Source organism: Carassius gibelio, chromosome A18 (assembly GCF_023724105.1).
Source record: "Carassius gibelio isolate Cgi1373 ecotype wild population from Czech Republic chromosome A18, carGib1.2-hapl.c, whole genome shotgun sequence".
NCBI classification, from domain to species: domain Eukaryota; kingdom Metazoa; phylum Chordata; class Actinopteri; order Cypriniformes; family Cyprinidae; genus Carassius; species Carassius gibelio.
The window spans coordinates 15,250,489-15,263,773 of record NC_068388.1 but is presented as its reverse complement, the minus strand read 5'-3'; the positions used below and the strand labels follow the sequence as shown (position 1 = coordinate 15,263,773).

Here is a 13,285-nt window from a genome sequence, read left to right as displayed (position 1 = left end):
ATACCTAGGTATACATACATACCTAGGTATACATACATACCTAGGTATACATACATACATACATACATACCTAGGTATACATACATACATACATACATACCTAGGTATACATACATACATACATACCTAGGTATACATACATACATACATACCTAGGTATACATACATACATACATACATACCTAGGTATACATACATACCTAGGTATACATACATACATACATACATACCTAGGTATACATACATACATACATACATACCTAGGTATACATACATACATACCTACCTAGGTATACATACATACATACATACATGCATACATACCTAGGTATACATACATACATACATGCATACATACCTAGGTATACATACATACATACATACATACCTAGGTATACATGCATACATACATACATACATACCTAGGTATACATACATACATACATACCTAGGTATACATACATACCTAGGTATACATACATACATACATACATACATACATACATACCTAGGTATACATACATACATACATACATACCTAGGTATACATACATACCTACCTAGGTATACATACATGTATACATACATACATACATACATACCTACCTAGGTATACATACATACCTACCTAGGTATACATACATGTATACATACATACCTACCTACCTAGGTATACATACATACATACATACATACCTAGGTATACATACATACATACATACATACATACCTAGGTATACATACATACATACATACATACATACCTAGGTATACATACATACCTAGGTATACATACATACATACATACATACATACCTAGGTATACATACATACATACATACATACCTAGGTATACATACATACATACATACATACATACCTAGGTATACATACATACATACATACCTAGGTATACATACATACCTAGGTATACATACATACATACATACATACATACATACCTAGGTATACATACATACATACATACATACCTAGGTATACATACATACATACATACATACATACATACCTAGGTATACATACATACATACCTAGGTATACATACATACATACCTAGGTATACATACATACATACATACCTAGGTATACATACATACATACATACATACCTAGGTATACATACATACATACATACCTAGGTATACATACATACCTAGGTATACATACATACATACATACATACCTAGGTATACATACATACATACATACATACCTAGGTATACATGCATACATACATACATACATACCTAGGTATACATGCATACATACATACATACATACCTAGGTATACATACATACATACATACCTACCTAGGTATACATACATACATACATACCTAGGTATACATACATACATGCATACATACCTAGGTATACATACATACATACATACATACCTAGGTATACATGCATACATACATACATACATACCTAGGTATACATACATACATACATACATACCTAGGTATACATACATACCTAGGTATACATACATACATACATACATACATACATACATACCTAGGTATACATACATACCTACCTAGGTATACATACATGTATACATACATACATACATACCTACCTAGGTATACATACATACCTACCTAGGTATACATACATGTATACATACATACATACCTACCTAGGTATACATACATACATACATACATACCTAGGTATACATACATACATACATACATACATACCTAGGTATACATACATACATACATACATACATACATACCTAGGTATACATACATACATACATACATACATACATACCTAGGTATACATACATACATACATACATACATACATACCTAGGTATACATACATACATACATACATACATACATACCTAGGTATACATACATACATACATACATACATACCTAGGTATACATACATACATACATACATACATACCTAGGTATACATACATACATACATACATACCTAGGTATACATACATACATACATACCTAGGTATACATACATACATACATACCTAGGTATACATACATACATACATACATACATACCTAGGTATACATACATACATACATACATACATACCTAGGTATACATACATACATACATACATACATACATACCTAGGTATACATACATACATACATACATACATAGGTATACATACATACATACATACATACATACCTAGGTATACATACATACATACATACATACATAGGTATACATACATACATACATAGGTATACATACATACATACAGGTATACATACATACATACATACATACATAGGTATACATACATACATACATACATACATACATACATACATAGGTATACATACATACATACATACATACATACATACATACATACATACATACATACATACATACATACATACATACCTAGGTATACATACATACATACATACATACATACCTAGGTATACATACATACATACATACATACATACCTAGGTATACATACATACATACATACATACATACATACCTAGGTATACATACATACATACATACATACATACATACCTAGGTATACATACATACATACATACATACCTAGGTATACATACATACATACATACATACCATACATACATACATACATACATACATACATACATACATACATACGTATACATACATACCTAGGTATACATACATACATACATACATACATACATACATACATACATACATACATAGGTATACATACATACATACATACATAGGTATACATACATACATACATACATAGGTATACATACATACATACATACATAGGTATACATACATACATACATACATACATACATAGGTATACATACATACATACATACATAGGTATACATACATACATACATACATAGGTATACATACATACATAGGTATACATACATACATAGGTATACATACATACATACATACATATATAGACATACATACATACATACATACATACATATATATACATATATATATATCTATATATATATATATATATATATATATATATATATATATATATATACAATCAAATCACCTAAAGGATTATTAGGAACACCTTTTCAATTTCTCATTAATGCAATTATCTAATCAACCAATCACATGGCAGGTGCATCAATGCATTTAGGGGTGTGGTTATGGCAATCTCCTGAAATCCTAACTGAATGTCAGAATGGGAAAGAAAGGTCATTTAAGCAATTTTGAGCGTGGCATGGTTGTTGGTGCCAGACGGGCCGGTCTGAGAATTTCACAATCTGCTCAGTTACTGGGATTTTCACGCACAACCATTTCTAGGGTTTACAAAGAATGGTGTGAAAAGGGAAAAACATCCAGTATGTGGCAGTGCTGTGGTTCAAGCTGATAGAAGAGCAACTTTAACTGAAATAACCACTCGTTACAACCGAGGTATGCAGCAAAGCATCTGTGAAGCCACAACACGCACAACCTTAAGGTGGATGGGCTACAGCAGCAGAAGACCCCACTGGGTACCACTCATCTCCACAACAAATAGGAAAAAGAGGCTACAATGTGAACGAGCTCACCAAAACTGGACAGTTGAAGACTGGAAAAATGTTGCCTGGTCTGATGAGTCTCAATTTCTGTTGAGACATTCAGATGGTAGAGTCAGAATTTGGCGTAAACAGAATGAGAACATGGATCCATCATGCCTTGTTACCACTGTGCAGGCTGCTGGTGGTGATGTAATGGTGTGGGGGATGTTTTCTTGGCACACTTTGGGCCCCTTAGTGCCAATTGGGCATCGTTTAAATGCCACGGCCAACCTGAGCATTGTTTTTGACCATGTCCATTCCTTTATGACCACCATGTACCCATCCTCTGATGGCTACTTCAAGCAGGATAATGCACCATGTCACAAAGCTTGAATCATTTCAAATTGGTTTCTCAAACATGACAATGAGTTCACTGTACTAAAATGGCCCCCACAGTCACCAGATCTCAACCAAATAGAGCATCTTTGGGATGTGGTGGAACGGGAGCTTCATGCGCTGGATGTGCATCCCACAAATCTCCATCAACTGCAAGATGCTATCCTATCAATATGGGCCAACATTTCTAAAGAATGCTTTCAGCTCCTTGTTGAACAAATGCCACGTAGAATTAAGGCAGTTCTGAAGGCAAAAGGGGGTCAAACACAGTATTAGTATGGTGTTCCTAAGTATCCTTTAGGTGAGTATATATATATATATATATATATATATATATATATATTTCGATGATCGAGCAGTACTAAAATTATGTTAAATGTCAGAAATTATTTTGCTTAATGTACTGTATGGGTAGGAGCCCACGATAGTCACAAGAGGGCGCACTTCCCACAGTCATTTTGTGCTCCCTAGGCAACTGTCTGTATCGCCTATGCAATGGGCCTGCTCTCACTGCTACATCAGCATGGGATCAGATTCCCTCCTAAAATATTGCAGTGAAAGAAAAAAAAAAAAAAAAAAAAACACCAAGCGTGAAAACAAAATAAAAAAAGCAAGTAAAAACAAATTGCACAACATTTATAAATGAAAGCAAAGTTTTCAGTATAGCATTTCACTCTTGTTTCCACAGGATAGGATTAAGCATCATCATTGGTCCAGTAGTCCTAGCTTGACACTGCATCCTCTAGCCAATCAGTCGAAAAGGGGCATTGACATCACTCCAATGCGCCTCAGTGTTTACTTGTACAGGTGAAAATGGATAACTGTCAGCTGGGAAACCTCTTTCCATACAGGTCACCATTATCTGTATCTGCCTGTCACTGTTGTAGGCCTGCCTGATGATCCGTTAACAGGTGGATTTGATATGTACACAATGATGTATTTGCATATTGTGTTTATTTGCATAAACAATATGCAACATATGCAACAAGCTACATAATTGCATTACACTATAAAATTAAGGTTTTAAATATTGTTGAATATAATGATGTCAGGCAGGCCTACAACAGTAACAGGCAGACACATATAATGGTATCCAGCTGACCGTTATCCATTTTCAACTGTACAAGTGAACAACACTGAGCATCGGCAGTTGATGAGGTGCACTGGAGTGACATCATTGCCCCTCTTGGACTGATTGGCTAGAGGAGTAGCTGTCATTCAAGAACTAGTGGACCAATGATGACACTTAAACCCGCCCTGATTTATACAAAACTCTTACAGCAACATTTGGAAAACCAAGTGCAGAACATGGAAACAAGAGCGAAGGGAAAAACACCATAGGCAAACAAAAAAGAAAAATATGAGTAAAAAAAAATATCTGAGAGCAGACATGCACAACTGAGAGAACCACCGTCTTATGAGGATTGTCAAGCAAACTGGATTGGCAGCTTCCTTTAGAAATGCTTTTAACAGTTGCCTCCATTGCTCAAAGCAACCTCACAATCGTCTGTGACTGACATCATTTACCAATGTAAACGCCTTTATCCCTAAGGGATTTTCCTTAGTTGTCAGTTATAATCATCAAAATTAAAAGAAATAAACATTTGAATTATATCAGTCTGTGTGTAATGAATTAATATACAAGTTTCACTTTTTGAATGGAATTAGTGAAATTAATCAACTTTTTGATGATATTCTAATTATATGACCATGCAGCACCTGTAGTATAGTGTCACAGGCCGGAGCGGACCACCAATTCAACGGGTCTCGCTCCTCCCTCTAACTTCCACCTCGAGGAGGTCCCACAACACCCCAATGAATGGACGGACAACCAAGATTAAAATGTAACGATTTTATTTGTTTAAAAGTTTGGGAAAAGGGGTAAGGAAACTTTAAAACTAATGATGACTCGAACTATTCTTTATCCACAAATACGGATTCCAGTCTCAAGAACACTCCTCTTCAGCCCTTCCTCGACAACACTCCACTTCAGCCCTTACTTTCCAGCCGACTCCACTCCAGGTAAGTTTAAAGCAAGGGCTAGGCAGTTAACGTGCAGGGACTTTCTGGCCCTGGGGGGAGGAGGGTGGACTTCAAGACCCAAGGCTGGGCTGTTAATGTGCAGAGGTTCCAGCTCTCAAGTAAGTACAGCGTTCGATACACAGGTGGGTATGCACAGGGCTGAGCTGTTAGCGTGCAGGGGTTCTAGCTCTCAAGTAAGTACAGTGTTCAATACACAGGTGGGTATGCACAGGGCTGAGCTGTTAGCGTGCAGGGGTTCTAGCTCTCAAGTAAGTACAGTGTTCAATACACAGGTGGGTATTCACAGGGCTGAGCTGTTAGCGTGCAGGGGTTCTAGCTCTCAGGTAAATACAGAGTTCAATACACAGGTGGGTATTCACGGGGCTGGGCTGTTAATGTGCTACTCACCACTGACGATATTCAGAGGTCTGTATTCCAAGCAGATACGGGTTTAGTCGATGACTGACGGCTGGTGGGCCTTACAGGTGAGACTGCAAACAATACTGGGCTTCCCGCCAAGCTTGACAAAGGGGCACACGGGGGAGGATCGGCTGTTGTCCTTCGCTTCCCTCGTCAAATAAACAGCACAGACGACACGCACAGGGCTGGTGGTTGCCGACAAGGCCAATGACACAACGTCACATGGATAAAAAGGATAAGGCTTTGATTTAAAAGCTTACAGAGATTGCTGCGTGGGCAACATCATCCAACCTCCTCCAGAGGCGCCTCCAACACGTCCGAGCTCCAGCTTACTTAAGGTAAAGACTGTGGTTGCCACCAATACACTACTCCTCTCCGTCAGGCCTCTTCCTACGACCAGGGACACAACCACGGACAAACACCACACACCACAAAGGCACTACAATTCTTCTCGTGTGTACACTTCAATATAGCAGCACTCACCGCACTCCACACACTCAGTGAAAGATCGGTGGTGTATTCCCGTTTCGGGCTCAGAGTCCTGACAGGGCGTGTCAGATGGACAAAGGCAGGAGGGCAGACCACAGCAGGCAGATATATCGTGCACCGGAGTCTCTCCGTCTTTCCCAGCGATCTCCAATGCAAGGCACTACTATCAACAATGAGTAAACACACAAGCACTGAGGATTATCAGATCAACACAAGAGGGGGGGGGGGGGATTATCCACTGCTACGGAGAAATATGCAGTCGGAATCCTTTCTTAAAGGCAGTTAGTCTCCCTCCACATCCGTCATTCACTCTCCACAATATACAAGAAATGTTCATAAAGTCTTCACCCACCAGTGCACAGTGTTGTCCTCTCCCAACACGAATTCAATGATCTCCTTCACTCAGGGGCCTTCCAAACGTAGGATCGCTCCTTCAACTCAATCCACAATAAGAGGTAAACACAACATACAAAAGGTCGATCACTTAACTTCCTCCGCACTTCCAATATCCATTTTCCTTGGATTCTCCGTTGCAGCCCGTAAATCGCAACATCCACGCCACACCAGCCACTTCCGTATCATGTGGAAAAACAGCAGAACAAAAAAACTCCCCTCCTGTTCATAAACCAGCCCCTTTTATATCACTGCATCCTTCCCGATCCTCCAATCGGTATCCGACACGTCCTCTTCCCACACCTGACATGTATTTTGGCTAATTTTCCCGCCTTGGGCCAACCGGAACAGAACTTGTGTTTCACTTAAATTAGTCCGGGCGGAAATATTTCCCACACTACAATTCCGCCCGGATTAGTCACCCAGTGACAATAGTAATACCCTTGAAACTGATTGACAGGTTTCCAAGTAAGGCATCAGAACTTCAAATACTAAATAAATTGTGATTAATTTGAGTTTTGGCAGATTACATGCGCGACACAGAGAGTGCAAAAGCAGACGTTGAAATTAATATTGCTATTTAAATAAGACATAACTCCTAGTAAATGGGAAATACAGTTGCAAATTAACTTTTGCTTTTCAATTTGAAATTTGGCTGGCTCTGTGCATTCACATAATTCAAGATTTGCATTTGCAATTGGGTTTTGTCACAATTTATGCGTCCACATAGGCAAAGCAATTGAAACACAATTTGCAATTGTTTTTCAGACGTTTAGTATTACTTATAACACAACACTGAATCTTTTCAACCTGTAACCTATATTTTGTTCCCATTCAGTCTCATGCCTGCAAGCAGTTACACATTTAGTATCAGTGACCTCAACCTCAAAGCATTGTTGAAAATCCTAGTTACACAAAACTTATCTCAGAACTTTTTGTCATGTGTTTTTTTTTCCCCTCCCCTCCAACTTCTTCCATTTTCAGAGCATTTGCTTTCTATCTGCCACTCTGATATTTTCTTATTGATTTGATTACAGAAGTGCAGTGAAGCGTGGACAGACTGGGCCTATTTAACACTTGTGTTTCTGAGAGCCACTTCCTCCAGACATCTCCATTATAGGGCAATTCTCTCGAGACCCATCGCACAACTTCTGTCAGAGAGCTGCATGTCTGTCGGTCCTCAACCTATCTAATGTTAATAGTATGCCACTTTAAGGCAACTAAACCCCTACACCAGCAAGATGAAACATTCCTTCTCTCTTTTGGTGGAAAAAAAGAATACGCCTGGAATATTTTGCTTACACTATTTTCTTTTCTGTGTGACTTCCTCTCTCTCAGGGGAATTACAATCACCTCCATTATCATATTATAGGGTGTATCTAAGGCAATTTTAGCCTAAATTGCTTTAAAGTCAGAAATATTCTAAATATTGTATTCAAGACACACTGTAAGAGTAATAATGTGATGTAATAATGCTGGTACTGTATGTGGTGATCGCATTCAATCAGTCTGTTTACACTTTGATGTTTTTCCTGAACTGTGTGTGTTTTTTTTTTTTTTTGTGCGCATCTCAGTCTTCACCTATAATTATGATGTAGTCTGTCTACAAAGTCACAGTTTATGTCTCATGGGAGGAATGTTTGAGCCACAGAGGAATGTGCAGTACAAATGGAATTTCTGAGAAGCTGTCTGTGTGTCTAGTCACCAGCGTTCCTTATATCATGCTGTCTCGACTAATAGGAGCTTCTCAAAGGCTTTTGTTTAGATCTTGACAACAAGAAATAGGTTTTGATAAGTCAAACCATAATCACAGGTTTGAAACTGATGAAAAACAAGAAGATAGAGCAATCTTGTTTGCCTGTTAGCGATATCTACTGCCTGTACATGGCAAAATTGGTTTTAATTTGTTGTTAAAATGTCTAGTCCTTAAATTATTAATTGTTTAGATAATGTATCTTTAATAAAAACACTTATCTCTTATATTTTATTCATACATGCTTTTTTGTTAAGTTGGGGATCTGTAAAATTATTTAAATGTTTTTGAAAGAACTCTAAAAGTACATTAAAACATAAAATATATATATATATATATATATATATATATATATATATATATATATATATATATATATATATATATATATATATATATATATATATTATGATTTAAAGTTACTGTTTTCTGTTTTAATGTTTTAAAATGTAATTTATTCCTGTGATGACAAAGCTGATTTTTCAGCGGTCATTACTTCATTGTCACATGATGCTTCAGAAATTGTTCCAATATTCTAATTTACTGCATACATTTCTTGTTATTATCGATGCCATTAACAATTGCGCTGCTTGATTAATTAATTAATTATTATTATTATTATTATTTAATCGTGGTGATGTTCTACCATGTTGTAGCCTACAAACTGGCTCGCACTGGCCTGACATTGGAAAAGTGGCTAGTGACACTGTATGTATGAAATTGATTGATAACTCTCCCAATTTGTAGTGAGCCGTTCTTACCAGTGCCTGAATTTGTGTACATGATATACTAACTCATGAGATGCACACATTGATTAAGCTGGTTCAGGTGTGTGATTAATCAGGGTTGGAGCTTAACTCTGCTGGACAGTGGCCCTCCATGAACAGGTTTGGACTCCCCTGAATATCTGGTCAAAAGTCCCCAGGCAAGTTATCTGTCCTCTCACAATTCAATACAATACAGATGTGCAATACAATATCTGACAACCAGAATGTGTTGAATACATGTTTTCATTGTGGTCAGTTGATCTATTATTGTATCTTGTCATTTAAATTCTTATAATTTTTGTAAAATATTATGTTTGACAAGTGTGTTTGTGGAGGATTTATACATACAATTCATTCCACTTGTACTGATATTTTGTAATATAATGCAGTGATTTTCATTGCTTTTGGATGCAATGTATTTAAATTTTATATATTCTCTTTGAACACTGAACAGACAAATATAACTTTTTCTATTCAGTCCATTGCATTGCTATCCCAGAGAACCACCAGCACATATTCTTTCTTTTCATTCTGTTTTTTTTTTTTTTTTAATTTGAAGGAATTTGTGTGTGTGTGTGTGGGGGGGGGGGGGTCTGCCCTCAGTACGCTAGTATTAAGAGGAATGCTGTTTTATTAAGTGCAAATTACAATAAAGACCCGCCGGTTTCCAGCCGTTAACACAGTTATGTGTCCAAGTCTAGGTGGAAGTGGTCTTTTACTGTAAAACACAAAAAACATAGAAAGCCTCTTTGTCACACACACTAAGATGTTTTCTCTCTCACCACCACACACACACACTGACACAAACCCTGCTGTTGTTCTTTCACATGCACTTTTTTCTGCACTCTGGGCTCCATGAAAAACTTGGTGCCCTTGATCTTGCCCAAATAGAAATAGGCTACATGCCACATGTCTGTAATTGCTCTAACCATTTTATTCAACTGCTGACAGTTCAATATTTCACAACACACAGTTGGTGAAAAACCTGTTCTTTGATGTGAGGCAAGGGAGGGAATGTCTCCTCAAAATAATAGATGAGAAAAAAAAAATTTTAATACAAAAATAAAACAAAGCCAAAATGACAAAATAAAACAATAAAAAGTGTAAAAAGGTATACTCGCACTAGAACCGAGCACGATTATTAAAATTATTACGGAGACAGCTGAGGTTGATTATATAATTAGCAACTTTACGAGAGCTTTATTTGCAAACTACATTTCCTGTTCATCAATAAGGCAAGTACCAAACCGTTATAAACCTAAATGTACTTAATCTAATTACATTTATTGAAAAGTGTAGTGTAGTTGTAGTAATAGAATATGTTTGCAGTCATAATGATGACAGTAGTGCAAAATAGTATCTAGCACTCACACTGCATGTGTACCGTGTCCGAGCCCAACTGAACCGTGCCCTGGCCCACCTCTTCCAAATGGGTCAGGGCCGGCTAAACGAACCGCAGCCAAGCGCTCACAGTCAAATGAACTGGGCTTTGGGGGTCAAACATGCTCAGGCGCAGTTCAAAACGCCTAGTGTGAGTACACCTTATAACATTTTTTTTTTTTTTCTAACAGTGACACCAGCAGGCAGGGCTGCATTAAGACTGTAAGGGGCCTCTGGGCTTTACCTCATGAGGGGCCCTTCATCCACCAGAACTGCAGCCTACAGACATAGGTCTGTCATATAAAATACACAAAATATCATTAACTACACATATGCACATAGTCCGACATATTTTCCTCAGATATCTACACTTAAGCTTCTGTGCACATTGATTCGCGCCTTCACAAATATGTCTTTCTATTCGTGGATTTTTTTGATCAGGCTGGTAAGTTCATTTACAGTAGGTTTTTACAAATCTTACTCTACACATTCTATTTTTAAAACACTAATTTACCTTCATAGGGAAATACTTTATTAACATTAACCAAAATAAATAACTGATGTAAAATACTTTACAGTATTTTGAAGATTAATAAATATTGTAGAAATATATTTCATGCTTAGTTCTAGTTAACTAAAGTAATTAATGTTAACTAATGAACATTATTGTATTTATGTTTAGTTAACAGCAACAACACTGCTCTTTTGTGTTATCTCAAGGAAGCATTACATTTTCTGTAATTTATATTTTCTGTAATTAATATGAATAAATTCAGTAGACTGAATTTCAGTTCATGGATTAACAGCACAAATACTAATCTGATTCTCAGTAAATCTTTTAAACTTTATTTGACCTTATTTAACCCATATGTGTATGCATACAGGTTTTTCTCCAGCTGTCTCAGTTGTTTGAGGAAGACAAACAGCTGAAACAGCTGGAGAGATGGAGTTAAGAAGAGAAGCTGATGTGGAACTGGACATCCAAAGACAAAAATAAAGTAAATCAGGGACTGATTAACAAATACCAGCGCGAAAAACATCAACTAAATAAGGTACAAATGACTGACCATATGACATCTACGTCTTGATCATGGAAAAATTAGTTATTGGGATTTCAAATGGTACATCCCCAAGAAAACTTCATGCTTATTTAAAAAAAAAAAAATACTACACATCTTTACTGTAGAAAATAATAAAGATGTGTATTTTCAAATGTATTTGGAAGAGGAAAATATGTCTTTTTGCTTGGTTACACCACATTTAGAGTGATGAAATCAAACCTTTTTCTTGAAAAATAGTATAAAAGTTTTCATATGTAACCAAGAAGAATACAAAAATTATGTTTAATCAAGACCATGGCACATTACTTTTAAAACATTCAGACAAGTTTTCATCATCTTGGACATCTTTATCAACGCACACGGACTGCATACTCAATGCAGGCGGATTATGTGTGAAACAGGCGTGAGTTGTGGTGTCTTTTGCCGGTTCTCCGAAGAATTAAACTCAGTCAGGGATTTTTCTCTCAGAAGAAAGGACTTTATTTTAAGCAAAACAAAGCCGAGAGCTCCTTGCAAGCAGATCTCTCGAATGTTATTTGGTTTCTCCTTATATACACTATATGGGGCGGTTCCACATAGTCAAACTTTTCCTTTAGACTACACTATTCATACATCCCTAGAGAGGAGAGGCCCTCTGCTTGATTTACTCTAAACACAGGCCCTCAATGTATGTCTGACCATGTGTTTCTCATCAGTTTGGTACATTCCAGGGCGTAGGCAACTTTCTATTAGACTTTAGACCTATAAGATTTTAATAGAATAATAACTAGCAGCAAAAATGGCTAGATTCACATTGATTATATACTTGATTAATAAAAACCTTACTAATAAAAATCTTCCACATATTCTCCCCTTTGACCTTAATACTTCTCACATTTAATTATTCTTATCCAGAGTGCTACTCCATAATCCAGTCCTATTAGTTACACTACCTAGTGACTAAATAAGTCACATTGTATTATCACCAGTGACTAGATTATGAAATTCCACTCTGAGGGATTACTGGACCGAGTAGGAGCGAGTAAAAGATCCAGTCTCCCTAACTCCTTCTTTAATAGTACACAATGT

The 13,285-nt window shown here is 36.8% G+C and overlaps 1 long non-coding RNA gene across 1 annotated transcript; it reads right to left on the bottom strand.

The window, feature by feature from the left end:
- Positions 1 to 5,769: 5,769 nt before the first annotated feature.
- LOC127934039 (uncharacterized) lies at positions 5,770 to 7,681 on the bottom strand. Its single transcript, XR_008147671.1, has 2 exons — positions 6,363 to 7,681; positions 5,770 to 6,004 (listed from the first exon to the last, which is right to left on the bottom strand). It is a non-coding gene; the product is annotated as an uncharacterized LOC127934039 (long non-coding RNA).
- Positions 7,682 to 13,285: the final 5,604 nt, after the last annotated feature.